The sequence below is a fragment of the Chrysemys picta genome, chromosome 5 (assembly GCF_011386835.1).
Source record: "Chrysemys picta bellii isolate R12L10 chromosome 5, ASM1138683v2, whole genome shotgun sequence".
NCBI lineage: Eukaryota > Metazoa > Chordata > Testudines > Emydidae > Chrysemys > Chrysemys picta.
In genome coordinates this window covers 84,343,239-84,357,940 of record NC_088795.1, presented here as the reverse complement: position 1 = coordinate 84,357,940, position 14,702 = coordinate 84,343,239, and the positions used below count along the sequence as shown (strand labels likewise).

General features: G+C 38.8%; 2 long non-coding RNA genes across 3 annotated transcripts in view; one reads left to right on the top strand and one right to left on the bottom strand.

Annotated features, from left to right (window-relative positions):
• LOC122172320 (uncharacterized) overlaps nucleotides 1–3,764 on the bottom strand; it is a 31,616-nt gene extending 27,852 nt beyond the window's left edge. The window contains exon 1 of the long non-coding RNA XR_010601458.1: nucleotides 3,465–3,764. This is a non-coding gene — a long non-coding RNA (uncharacterized LOC122172320). The remainder of the gene's footprint in view (nucleotides 1–3,464) is intronic.
• The window catches only part of LOC135983704 (uncharacterized), a 39,793-nt gene continuing 25,963 nt past the window's right edge, over nucleotides 873–14,702 (top strand). For both annotated transcript variants that reach the window (XR_010601456.1, XR_010601457.1), the window contains exon 1: nucleotides 873–1,135. This is a non-coding gene — a long non-coding RNA (uncharacterized LOC135983704). The remainder of the gene's footprint in view (nucleotides 1,136–14,702) is intronic.

The window sequence follows — 14,702 nt, the reverse complement described above, 5'->3', positions numbered from 1 at the left end:
GGAGACCATAACACACACGTGCACGCACGCACGCACACAGACACACACACACACACACACACCATGAAAAGCTCCAATCTTCTCCTCGCTTTTCCTCCAATTCTTAACTTCCATCCTGAAATTTCCCAAATAATTAATAAGTATGTAGCCACTATACAGACACATAACCTCAAAAATATGGTTTATCTATTTCTTAGTATCCAATGTTCATGTAACCATTGTTGCAACTAGGTTTACAACATCAGTTCAGATTTACAGTACTACTATTAATTTTAAAATAGTTGAAACTGGATAACCATGCATCCTAAGGAGATGTTGCTATTACATAATGCACGTACTAAAACTCAGTTTTTTCATTTTTAATGATATTTTACATAAAATAAGGGGTCATTTTCTGTTAAGGCACCATTTTAAAATAGCTTAGAAAGGTTTCTATAAAAGATTAATAGATCTTATGAGCATGTGTGACCCTAACATTATCTCAGTGCAAGAGAGCAAGGGCTTACTGGTATCTGGTAGTGAGTTTTAGCTGGCCTGACCAGTTGAGTGTACTCCAATGCATTAAAGTTATAAAGTGTATCTGATAAGTCTCATGTAACTTTGGAAAACAAATAAACTGATCATTAATATTATTTCATGTTGTCTGTATAGTACATTCCCAAGAGGCCATACAAATATGAAAGAAATGTGAAAACAAAATATGTTTTCCAGACAAGTCTGGGGAGTGTGTAAACAGGTTTCTCCCAGGCAAAAGACAGGCAATGCCTCCAGCCAGGTGTCATCAGAATCTATTAGCAATCACATGTCAAGTGGCCATTCATTTGCATCAAAGAGGGCAGGAACAGATCAATTTGCCTTTTAGCAAACACCTGTGGAGGAAGAAACCAACATGGAACTTCCTTCAGTACCAGACTCCATGTCTCCTTCTTCATAGTGAACTTTATTTGGGGGGGGCGGGTAAACATCAGAAGAATCTATTTCAAAGGTTCACTCGACTATCAAAGAGAGGGGCAAAGAACTCTACATTATCTTTCACTTAAGAAGACAAAGGAACCAAGCACTTTGTCTTTGGGGAGAGATCCTGACAAAAGAAGGGAGAGAGGGAGGATCAGCCATCTTGCTGGAAGGAAGTGTGGTAAGAATCTTACCTTGAACCAAGGCTATAGATTTGTTAAGACATAGTCTCTAGAAAACATTTTTCACTTTCATTTGCTTGTAACCATTTCTAACTCTACCCTTTATACTTGAATTCACTTAAAATCCTATCTCCTTTTGTTGATAAACTTGTTTTACTTTTATTCTAAACCAGCCCAATGCTGTTTGAATTTAAGTGATTGTTAACTTGAGTTAAAATGATAAACTGTGCAAGTTGTTTCTTTATGAGAGCAAACAAACCACCTTATTCCTCTGAATGGTCCAGGAAAGGCCTGGACATTGCAGAACACATGGTTTGGGGGAAATTTGGGACCAGGAGGGGTGTTTGGTTACACCTGGGAAGATGACCCCTAGTTGGTGGATGCCAGAGTGTGGTTGGGGTGTAACAAGAGAGCTGCTGGACTGAGAGTGCTGAGCCAGAGTTGCTTAACACAGAGATACTCAGTGCTACAGCTTGTCTGCTGTTGTAGTCCACAACCTGGAGCACTGAAGGCACTCAGAATTATAGGGCAGGTGGTGACACAACCTGTCACTGGCCTGTGATGCACTCCAGAAGGTGACAGCATGTTGCAGACATTAGCAATACATTAGAGAGACAAGGGGGGCAATACCTTTTATAGGACCAACTTTTGTTGGTGAAAGAGACAAGCTTTCAAGCTTATACAGAACTCTTCTTCAGGTCTGGGAAAGACACTCAAGAGTATCTCAGTTAATAAAAGGTGGAACAGATTGTTTAGCATAAAGAGTTAACATGTTGTAAGAGACCATTCTAGGAGAAGTGGGCAGTCAACACCTCTGCAATCATAGGACAACAAAGGGTTGGTTAGTAGGAAACAGACTATTTTAATGAGCTATTAATCCACTGTTTCTGAATCTATGATTTTCAGTGTGTAACAAAGTTATGATTTTAAGCTCCTAGGCTCGTCTTTTGGAAGTGTTATGGAGGTTTCCTTTGAGGACCTGAACTGACAGGTCAGATATGGAGTGATCATTTTGTGAAAAGTGTTTACCTATGGGTAATATGGTGTTCTTGAATTTTATCATTTTACTGTATGAGTTCATTCAAAACCATAGTGATTGTCTGGTTTCACCCACATAGATGTTACTGGGGGCATTTAATACACTGGGGGAGATAAAACATATGTTGTGACAAGCATGTGAGGGACCCGGGGATCTTGACAAGTATGTTGCAGGGGGTATAGATCATCATAGAAGTGGAGATATGTCTGCAGATTTTGCATCTGTTGTTATGGCAGGGTCTGGTGCAGCTTTGAGTTGGTGGGTCCTGATCTGTGGGAGCTTTCTTCCAATGACAAGCTTGGCAAGGTTGGGGAGATTGTCTGACTGTCAGAAGAGGGAGTTCAGAAAAGATATTTTTCAGTATTGGTCATAATTGTTTAATGACAACCTGTATGAGTTCCAGTGTCAAGTGGTAGATGACAATTATGGGTGTGCAGTTGGTGGCAGGGGAGTCTGTACTGAAGCAGGTTCTCTCGGGGTATTTGGGTGGCCCCTTCCATGGTGTAATCTACTTCTCTGGTGTAGTGTCCTTGTTTGGTGGAGGCGGTTTTAAATGTGTCTCCCAGAATTTCTCTGGGGAGCATATTCTGTAGTATCTGATTGCCTGGCTGTATTTAACAGATTAGTTGGTGTGTTTGGGGTGGTTACTGGATCTGTGAAGGTAAGTATGCCAATCCATGGGTTTCTTGTATATAGTTGTTGGTAGTAGTATGTATTTATAAATGATCGAGAACACAGAAGGTGTTATCTCAGTAGTTAAAACCCATGACAATAAGGAACATATTGTCCTGTTATATTCTATAACAATTGACTAACTTTTTATTAACTCAACTATAAATCAAGTATTAACCCTTTATAAAATATTTACAAATTGAATTTTAATAAAAAATTGTGACCAAAATAAATGACTTAGTTATTCTACGTGATATACATAGCTAAGAATTATATAGCAGGACAGAGTTAAAATAAGACTATACAGATGTGTAATATGCTTTTGCTTTATAGCCATGCAAGTTTCCATACCCTCCAGGTGGGATCTGCAGATGGATCCTGTTGAAACGGATCTTTTAATGGTCCACAGTTGGGCAGGTGTTTACCAGTACCAGTGAGAATTCAGAAACCAATATGCTTAATGCACAGTCATTTATTTGAGAGAGAATCACACAAGCAGTTAAGGTGATATGGTATATATTTTTTTCTATATGCCTCAGTTCCCTAAGCCTAAACCCTCAGTAACTATGTTGGCCTTACACAGTATCCTGGTTGGCAAACAAAGCAGATATATCTACCTGATCTGCTGGAGACTACTTCTCTTGGTCTGTCCCTCAAAGCAGGGCCTTGGTTACCCAGATGACCTCTGGTTCTAAGGTCCCTCGAGGCGGGGTCTCGGTTACCCCGATGACTTCCTTCTCACAGTCTCGAACCTCTTTGGATGTTAATTGGGGAATTGATCTGACTCATTTACTTTGCTTAGCATTTATATACCTTTTTGTTCTCAAAAGAATCACATGTTCCAGAAATATGGCTCGTGGGCATTTATTACTGGTTTTCTTCATAATTTTGAAAGGGATTGCAAAGCAGACCCACAGACCAAAGCTCATCCATAGTTTACCCTCACATAAATCATTCACTTAAGCTCTCAGCATGAGGTTATCCAAAAAGGGTCATTTTGACCCATGTCAGCACCAAGCCCACTGATCACATGATCTTACATGTTCTTTACTTTGTGAGCGGGTTCTCTGCTGATATATTCCAAAGTTCAGGGTTAAAACACACACACCCATAGAGCCGTTGTTAACCATTCCAGTGCAGTTTCAGCACCTCCAATCGTTTTTCGCATCATTCATCTAATGCTAAGAGACTTCTGCTCCCAGAAACCTCTAGCACGTTCAGACATACCAATCCATACCAAACTCATGCTTGCCACATTTATCCATATAAATCACAGCAATTCATAATAATTGGTCACTGTCTCAACAGATCCCTTCAGTTGGGCCATTAAGAATAATTATACACTGGTTAACAACATAGCTAAGACTGACATTGTATCCTCTGACTTGTTGCAATCTTGTGATGCAATGTGTTGCTTCTGTTCTGAGTCTCTGACAATGGCATATGTTTTCTTTCTCGATTATTTCCAAAATGCACTATTTTGTATAAAGTGTTTCCAGTAGGAGGCTTTCTCCCAAATCCTCCTTTTTAGTACATTTTTAAATAGCTGTGCGCAGAAATGACAATACTTACAATGCCATTCTACCTACCTAATGTAGCAAATGTTCCCATATGCTAACTGAAACTAAACTGCCATCAAACAGTCTTCAAATCCCAAATTTATTTTACTACATAAAAGCCTTTAGTCTAGATTCCTTGTTTTCTCTCTTCACCATTATACCACTTGTTGCCAACTTGCTTTAAACATAAATAATACAATAATGGAGAAACATCCCCTCTGGTAAGACACTTACATCACTTTCCAGTATCAGCAGTTATAGATGACAAGTATAATACCATGTAGTTACTTACAACATCACGTGAATTCTGAAAAACACATTGAGTGGCATGTAGATCTAGATAAGAGGAAAAAGCAAATTAAAGTATATATTAGGAAGGGAAAGTCCATTCAGGTGCCTGAATCTTCCTTCCACTATTTGTATACAGTTGTCCTCTTTTTTTTTTATTCTCCAGAAACACCAGGGCATCTTATGAAAAACATAGATCTGACCTCCACAGCAAGCCCCAAGCCTAATAGCATAAAAAAACAGGCAATCCAGATTCATACTTTTCTGCCTCACTCTAAAAGTCAGAATAATTTTCCAATGAAAAAGAGCAGGACAAGGTATCAAGATAAAATACAGTTTTAGAATCCTGAAAAATAAACTTGGATTTATGTCCTATTGTTCAAATTTTGTTTCTCAAGTCAATAGTTGCCCGTTCTGGGCTACATTGTATTTTGTCATAAGACCCAAGTAAGGGGCAATGTGTAATTCCTAGTTTAAAAAAAGACAATTACAAATGTAAAGAAAAATGTTAAAACATGAAAACTTTTAAGACATCAGCACCATCTCACAAAATTTTCCTTTTTCTAAAAAAAGCTTTTTTGAGACAGTGGGGCTCAGGGAACCTCCTTAATTCAAAAAATTTTGATCGGTCCTACTGAGACATATTTTCTATAGGGAAGCTATTTAATAATGTGTTTTAATCAGGTCTGCATACAGGATTTACAAAGTCCAAACCAAGATGTGAGGGTGGAGTCCCTCTGCATCCCAGTTCCAGGGCCAAATTCAGAGGCAATATAAATGGTGGTGTACATTACACAGTGATTAAGGGTACTTAATTTACAAGCTGAGGGGACAGAAGTGAGAAAGGATCAGGAAAATCCACCAACAAGAGGGCACAGCCAGGTGTAAGATACCCCCATATTTAATCTTACACATCTCATTGCACCCCGTTAATCTTGCATATTTTTTACCAGCTGTTATGCCACATCCACTTGTAATTTACACTTGCTTGCGGACATGTAGCTTATACCACCATTTATCATTCTTTTGATTTTTAGCCTTAAAACTTGAAAGCTCAGTGCTGTGTTCAGTCAGTCACATTACTGTGGTAAAAACCTAGTTATCTGGGGCTAAATTCAGCAGAGATGTAAAAAGTGGTGGTAGTTTGTCAGAAAATGGGTATAAATTATAATTTAAAGTAACTGGCAGCAATTTATATTCAGTGGGTGGCAAAATAAATGTAAGTTGTGCAAGGAGGAGGTTCTGATTTTCATCCCATGCTATTTTATACCCTAGCGTGATCAAAAATCAGTCCTTGAGGTAGTGAAAGTGAGGTGTGTAGCTATAAAAGCAATTAACAGCAGGGTGTACAATAAACTAGAGTTGCACTGGTACCTGAGAAATTGCACATTTTTAAATAATAGGATACAAATAAGAATACAAACAAATAGAAAAAGGAGAAGTGGGGAATGGGAGATGGAAAAGATGATGGTGGAAAAATTCTACGAGTTACGTAGTAAAATAGATTAATAGATTTTTAAGGCCGGATGGGACCACTGATACCTAGTCAGACACCCTGTATATCACAGGCCATAGAACTTTTTCTAATAACCCCTTTATTGAGACCAATAACAAATGTGTGACTAAAGCATATGAGGACTTGGATACTGTGAAGGGATCCACCTTCCTGGACAATTTTGCTCACACAGAGCCCAGCTGAAGTCAATGTGATTCCACGTGGGCAAAAGGGTATGTGCACGTGAATTCCTTTGCAGGACTGGGGCCTAAATCATTAAACTCTTGTGGGTTTTGCCGTGGTTTTTTTCATTTGTTTGTTTTTAAGGAGACTTGCTAAACCACTTCTGTATTTCATCTATTAGCCACTGTTTGAGCATACGAAGATGAAGTATACAATACCTGCATACATTTTTTTTAAAGGTAAACAATTCCAGTGAATTTCAAAATTTGAGAATCTTATGCGGGGGGGGGGAACGGGACTTTTTCAAAGCAACATAAAAGAAAATTAGCCTTAACCTAAACCAAAAGATAAAATATATTCCACAATAGCTGCAATGTTGACAAGCAGTAAGTCAGACAAATCAGGACAGAAAGAAACTCTTTTTTTCCATGGAAGTCAATGGAAAAAGCACTAATTAGACCAGGGATCGGCAACCTTTGGCACGCGGCCCATCAGGGAAATCTGCTGGTGGGCCGGGACGGTTTGTTTATCTGCAGCATCCACAGGTTCGGCCGATCGCAGCTCCCACTGGCCGTGGTTTGCTGTTCCAGGCCAATGGGGGCTGCGGGAAGCAGCATGGGCTGAGGTATGTGCAGCCCCCATTGGCCTGGAACTGCGAACCGTGGCCAGTGGGAGCTGCAATTGGCCGAACCTGCGGATGCTGCAGGTAAACAAACCGTCCTGGCCTGCCAGCAGATATCCCTGATGGGCCGCTTGCCAAAGGTTGACGATCCCTGAACTAGACTCTTAGTTCTGATTTTGAATCCTGGACATAGATTGGTAATAAAATAATAAATAAAAATGATATTAAAACAAAACTATATTTACCTGCATATTCTTATAAAAATTATATATTTAAACTTGCCCTCAATCTGGGGTCAAAATCTATTGCTTTCCTATTGATGTCCTTGACTAATGAGTTTATTATTGTCTTGATTTCTTTACCTCCTTTTAGCAACAAAAGTATGCCAGCCTCTATGGAGCAAACACATCCATAGAAAAATTGAGCATTCATAATTTCTTAAACTGTGTATACACACACACACATGCGCGCGCGCGCGCACACACACACACACAACACATGTCCCTATTCACAACTGTAAGGTTATCTAGTTTCTATTCATGTGAGTTGTTACCTAGTTTGCAGGATCAGGCCCTAAAACTTTGTCATTAGTTTAATTTTCCATTAATCAAACCTTCATGTGATGACTGGAAGGCTTGAAAACTGCATATTCACTAAGCTTTTTTTTTTTTGTCCACAAAAATCAACAAGTTCAATATTAAAAGCAGTCCAGACTGGTGACCAGCCTGCACGCTGGAAAATTGGTAAATACTGGTGAAGAGATTCCTGGATTCCCCTCCCACACACACACTTTGATTTTCCTGTTAGTTCCCTACAGCAAACTGTCTCCATTATCATGTTTCTTTTTCTCTTAGTTTATGTGACTGTGTTCCAGTATTTACTTGATCCCTTTCCAGTAATGTACAACATCTTCTGGTGCTAGAGACTTTGATTTAAAGAGTAGAACTTGACTGCAAACAACAACAACAACAACAAAAATCTTACACAATTAGTTTCCAAGGGTCTCCTAAGTGAAACTTAGTGGGGGAGCTCTGGTTTGTTAGAGCCAGTGCTGAAGTTAAGGGTCAAGGTCAGGATTTCACAATCTATTCAAGCTTTAATCAAACTTGAATCCCAAGGACATTCTTGGCTCAGCAATAATACACAGTAGAACTACTGCCCAAGCTCTTTTCCCATCACAAGGGAAAGATTCATTATTGTGCTTTATTTTGTATCTAGTGAACGTTAGTTTATTTTTAATGTGAATCTAATTAGGGACTCAAAACTAAGCTGCGCCTATATTAAAACATACACACACAACTGTTGATATTGCATAATTTAAAATGAGTGCTGCCAGACCCTCAGAAGTCATGGGGTGGAAAGCAGCATCAAGAAACAATGGAGGTGCTCTTACAATCCCATGAGTCTCTCTTCCCCCATAGCTGTTTACCCCACAGCAGACTCCTTCCGATCAGTAGTTGTCTTGTTGAGGGAGAAGGCCTAGGACTGTTCCTTTGTGGGCAGGGAAGTTAGCAGGCCCCATCTCAGGATATACTGCATCTGTTTCTTCCCCCAAAGTTATTCCCTCTCCTTTATTTCTCCCCTCCTCCAGTGTCATGACCCAGGGGTCTTAAATCTGGGTCTGCAGGCTTCATATGGGATAGCCACGCTCCAAATCCAAAGGGACATGTTTGTGTATCTTCACCACTGATCCCTTGCTGCCTTTAGAATAGTTTGCAGGCAGTAAAAGTTAAAGTAGCCCTCAGTCTACTCAGATTTACATCAGAGATCTGGTCTAATGTGCATCAGGCCTAGGATCTGGGGAGTCCTCTGTGCTACCTTTGCATGCACACACCAACATGCTTGTACACCAAATTCCACTGAACACATCTCAGCTACAGCTGTGGATTTGGGCCCTCCTGTAAATATAATTGTAGCCAAAAGTAATCACTTTTCTGTAGTTTACTTATAAATAAGATGATTGTTGCAATGACTGTGCATTCAAAAAATGCTAAAATAGTAGCAGGGCAGCAACCATAGAAAATTCAGGTTGAAAAATGAGCATATCCATTTTCACAGTATATAATCATGTTTAAAAAAAAAACTTTCTGGGAGGAATGTGGAATGACTCAGAATCTTAAATTATATGACGGGTAAGGCAATTTGGGATTGTTTAGAATCTGAAACACCAGAAAAAGTAGGGCTGAAAAACCATAATATTGTGGAACTCAATCAACTAAAAAGTGGTTTGTGAGAACTTGAAATTATAAATATTTTTACATGAAATGAGAATGCTTACATGGGAAGCTTTTTTCCCCTACCCTTAGTAACAGGAAGCAAGAAAAGATATTCTCAGCTTATGAAATTCAACTTGAAAATTCCAATATAAACAAATCATGGGAAAATCTTCTAAAGGCCATGGCTTGTGAACTCTTTGCTTTAAAAAGCACGTGCTGTGTTTTCCTTACTTTGATGGTTAACTAAACACTGAAAATGTACTCCTGGTTATTTTGAAGGTGTTTTACTTTGGAGCTGTGTAATATAGCTTTTTGGCCTTAGAAAAACAATATCAAACATACCATACTTAATTTGGTATGAGAAACAAACCAAACTTAATTGTTACTGTCATACTAAAAGTAGAAGTAAAAAGCCAAAGAATTTGTTTTTTTCCCTTTTCAAAAAATAAACAAAACTCTTAAAACCCTGTTGGAGTATCCAAGCCTGCATTTAACTAGGGAGCACTTCAAATGACCTTGAGAACAAGATCAATTATATAAAACTCTAGAAATGGAATTCTGACTTGTTCCTTCTTTCCTTTTGAAAGGTTGTGACCTGTAATAAGTCTGAACTGAATACATGTTGTATCTGAGAACTTTGGTGAATATATTGGCTATCTTCTATGAGTTATAGTAAAACCAAAAATGATGTCTGGTGGTGATCAAAACACCATCCCATCTATAGGGGAAGATAATTATCTGATCAAGGAAATGAGTCTGAACTAGGGAACTTTATTAGCACTAGTACCAGAAACTTGGGAGAAAGAAACCCACAATTAGGACCGATGTTAAAACTTTCATCTACTTCAGTCCCAGTTCAGTGCTACCATAATTATAGTATAAAGTATAAATTCTACTCATCGTTTACTAAATGAACACTTCTTGCTCCATTTTCAGAGACCTGTATACAGTTTAGCTGTGTGATTCCCTTTTATGGTTGTGATGCATCAAGCTTAGTTCTTGAAAAATGTATAGATTAAGGCTGCGATCCAGTAAAGAACATGAGCATGTGCTTAACTTTGAGTCTTTAAGTAGTCTCATTTGAGTTAAGGCCTTTAAGTGCTTAGCTTAGAGGTCTCCAAACTCAACCTGTATACGGCTACCATAATTCTCAGAAACCAGACGTTAAGATTTACACTTATCTATTCAAGAAAGAGACATATAATGCAATCTATGTTTCCAATCAAAAACAGTTTAATTATGAATATTGAAATCTCACAATGAACTTGTAATCAAGCTAAAATCCAATTTTTTTTTTGGTAGAATTTATTCAGTGAGTAATTTTAAATAATGACATTTGATAAAATTGTAATGTGTTTGTGGACAAGTTGTCAACCGAAAACTGGCAAAAATCATCACATTAGTTATTCATTAAGATTTTTTGTCTAGCAGTGAGCAAATTATTAAACCAATTAATTAGGCAGCAGTCTGGAGCGCGAGATGTTGTTGTTGAAAGCAGGCTCAGCAAAATGCGGTGGGCGGGACATGTGGCCTGACTCAGCAACAACAGATGGACCGGAGCTATATCCGAGAGGTATCCGCGAGAACAGAAACAAACACGCGGTCGGCCTCCAAAGAGGTAGATGATTTCCTAACAAGGGGCTTGTCTTCACTACCCGCTCAGATTGGCGGGTAGAAATCGATCTCTCGGGGATCGATTTAACACGTCTTGTCGGGACACGATAATCAATCCCCGAATCGACACACATACTCCACCAGCCCAGGTAGGTGTAAGCGCCGTCAATGGGGGAGCCGCGGCGGTCGATTTGTCTCACAGTGGGGTAAGTCAGATCAGATACGTCGAATTCAGCTACGCTATTCCCGTAGCTGAATTTGCGTATCTGAAATCGATCCCCCCCCATAGTGTAGACATAGCCAAGGAGATATGGACAAGCATGGCGAAGGATGGCCAGAGCGAGAGAAAATTGGAAGACGTTGTGATCGGCTCAGTCTCAACTGATGAAGGACCGACAGTCTATGCAGTGTATGCATATGCTTGATTGCTCTCCTCAATAACAATGATTCCCTGAATCAAGGCCAGATCTTACTAAAATTCTTGATTCTGGTTAAAAGAAAAAACTGCTGATGAATGTACACATAAATTACTCTGTTAACACAGAATGGTAGCTTTAAGACTGCTGAATCAGGGCAAGAATCAAGGGGGTTTTATACAAATACTCATAATTACAAATTTAAATTTGCTTTCCATATAAAAGTTGCTATTTTGGCACATATCCCTGCTAGAGAACTCATTTGCTACAATATTAACTGAAAGAGAACATAAAAAGGATGTGATCATAGGTGTAGCATATTTTAAACAAAGTTGAATTGCTATAGATGGAAAATCTTTTGCAATATTTGAATATAGTTCACTAACCACTTATTTAAAATGAATTTTGGGTAGATGCTTTATTTCTCAAGTAAATAATTCTTTGGTTTTGTTCCTAGTTTACAGTAGAAATTCTGGCCCAGATACAACAGTACAAACTGTTAATGGCATTTTCTATTTTAACTTTTTAAAATAAAATATCATCCATTTCCTTTTGAAGGCAAAAACAAGACAAATATTTCACATTAAAAATATGATAAATACCAGCCATTTTGTGCTCAATAGAACCAGAATTAATTTCTGTGAACCAGTGGTATTCATTTTTACAGTAATATTTCTTTTGAGTGGTCCCTTGTGGCTGTGGGAAATATGAAGCAAAACCATAAAACAAACTTCTGAGGACATTTAACCATGAACATATTATATTTTTCTATAAAAGAGAATGGTGAAAGTGTTCATCTTGAATTGATCTTCTCTTTGAAACTTGAAAATTAGTGAAGAAAATATATTCTGCTCAGCTGTGTTTCTACACATCTGCACAGGACTGTTCTCCAGTAGGATTTTTTGAGAAACAGGTGCATTCTCAAACAAGAGAATTTCAAACTAGTTTGGAAAAAAATCACTTTGCTCAGTGTGTCAGGAACTAGTGATGGGCAAACCAGGTCCATATTTGACTCAATATGGGTTTTCCAAATCCCTTGAACCAATCCAATCCCTCTAAGAGGTTCAAAATTTCAGCAACCATTTTTTTTCATTTTACATACCTCTATATTCCTTGGCTGTAGATTGCCCACAAAGAGAAATGCTAGAATACTATGTGAAAACCATTCTATTAGTGCTACTAAGCTGATCAGCAATAGCAAATGCCAATCATTAGCATTACTTTTATCATAAAATGTACATTGTGTATTTGTTTCTACACCGATATTAGACCAAATTTCAATGAGGGTAGGTTGTCATTTATTTTTTTACATCAATTGAGTCCCTGTGATGGTATCAGGTTGGCACCACTGGAGAACTAAGCCGTCTTGGCATTCATAATACAGGGTAGGCAGTGGAGATTTCTTCATACTGTCCCAGAAACAAAAGGCAATTGTGATTTGGACAAGGAGCATATCTAGTGATAAGAAAGGAGCTGATCAGGGCACACTGGTAAATGAAAGACAGACATACGTGGCAAGCAGCAACATTATTAACTTAATGGGGAGGGGCACTATTGACCCACCCCTTCCTCCCACACATTTATATAATCAATAACTGGAAGTAGACCATCTTGAACCTTACCATTAGGACTTAGTTCACTTCTGAATGCTCTCACCCTGCTCTCTGTGAGGGGAGCAAAACTTCAGAACTCCCCTTCTTTTTATAGGCAAAAGGTTCCCCAGCCATATCCCAGATCTCATGTGCGTTGGGGAGCTAGCCCTTTTAGACTTTCTCTACACCGGACATTGGCCGCAATTTGCAATGAATGAAGCATTCCTATATCACCATGGCCCCACACAGATGAGAAAGGGCCCAGAGAGGCCCTGGTGGTAGTGCTACCTCCACCCTTCTTGCCCTGTCAATCATGTATGATGGGGAGAATGCCTTTAAAAAGGAGGAAACTTCAGTCATGGGGCGTGGAGGAGCAGGATTGCCCCAAGCAGCAGACGGCAGGAGCGAATTTTTTCTTTTTATAAGCTACTGATGCCAAAAGTAGACCCCATGTCCATTTACCCCAGATGGAAAACTGGTAGCAGCTTCCCCAAGAGTGGGTCCCACGCAAGTCCTAAGAGAATATATAGCATGTGGTTGTGACAGCGGATCTTCCCTGACAACAGTCATTGTCCACTGTGACAAAATTGCACCATGTTAACTATAACTAGAGCATTTGGACTATCTAATTGGACCCAAAACAATGAATGTGGCTCCTCAGGTGAAGTAAGTGAGAGTTGCCTCTTGTAAGGGTCAAGACCAGGCAGACTAGTTTATGTGATCTCTTATTTCACCAACAGCAGAGAAGTACCCCTTGTAGTTTCCCTAGGCAAGCTACCCAGATGAAGTAGAGGTGAAGACTTTAGTTATAAGCTGTGCCTTCCTGACCAGTCTCCTCCTCCACATCTGGTGTCAAGCTCTAACCCAGCTACTCTGTCACCTGATTACAGTAACTGCAGCCATGTAAATCAAAGATCACAAGACCCTAAAGCAATTCAAACTCTTTACCTTAAATATCTTATTTTTCCTTTTCCCTCAGTTTCATATTTTTATTTTTATTTTATGCTTCTTTGTTGTTCTAGGCTGTGAATGTGTGGCCTGAATGTATGTGTGCATTCATGCATGTCTTTTTGGGAAACAGCAGCATTAATAATTATCTTAGATTAAACCCTAAATCTATCACTTAATCAGTAAAGTGTTTCCTTGGTTATAGAAGTATTATTTGAAGCTGCTATTGTGAGCTGTGAACATTGTTCAGCAACTAATTCTGTTCTGAAGTCACTTAGTAAAACTGGCATACTCTGTGGGTTGGGGAATAAGCAGAGAAAAATATTAGCTGCCATAACAGTAAGATTTAAGGAGGACATGTGGAGTGACATTGAGATTGTAGGTTAAAGAATTCAATTTGGCCTCCATACTTCTTTAAGACCTAAGTGGAGTCTACTGCTCCAGGCAGTAGTCTAAAACCAAAATGGACAGTCACGTCCTACACCAGCTAACTTGATTTCACTGTCGAGACAGGATCTTTTAGTTGGGTATTTTTAGGTTAAAGCAAAACAATACCTCCTTTAGTCTCCTGATGCAGGATTAATAAAAGGCAATTCTTTCTTATGTCAGCCTCATGAATTGATTAGCCACTGAATTAATATCGTGATTTGATAAACTGATGATCTAAGCCAATATCATTATTCACCCATTGAACTATTGATTCAATCTAAGTTGTGACCTTGATTTGATCATTGTATTGTTTCATTCTTAGTTTAGTGAAATAATAGTAGCTTTAGCCTTAGTGATATATTTGTTTAATTTAAATATTTGCGTGCTTATTCTATTTAATAAAACCCACAAAAGTACACCAAACTGGTTTATTCTTTCAAATTGCAACATGGGTCAGAATCACAAGGACTAAGGTAAATTAGCTGAGTTCCAG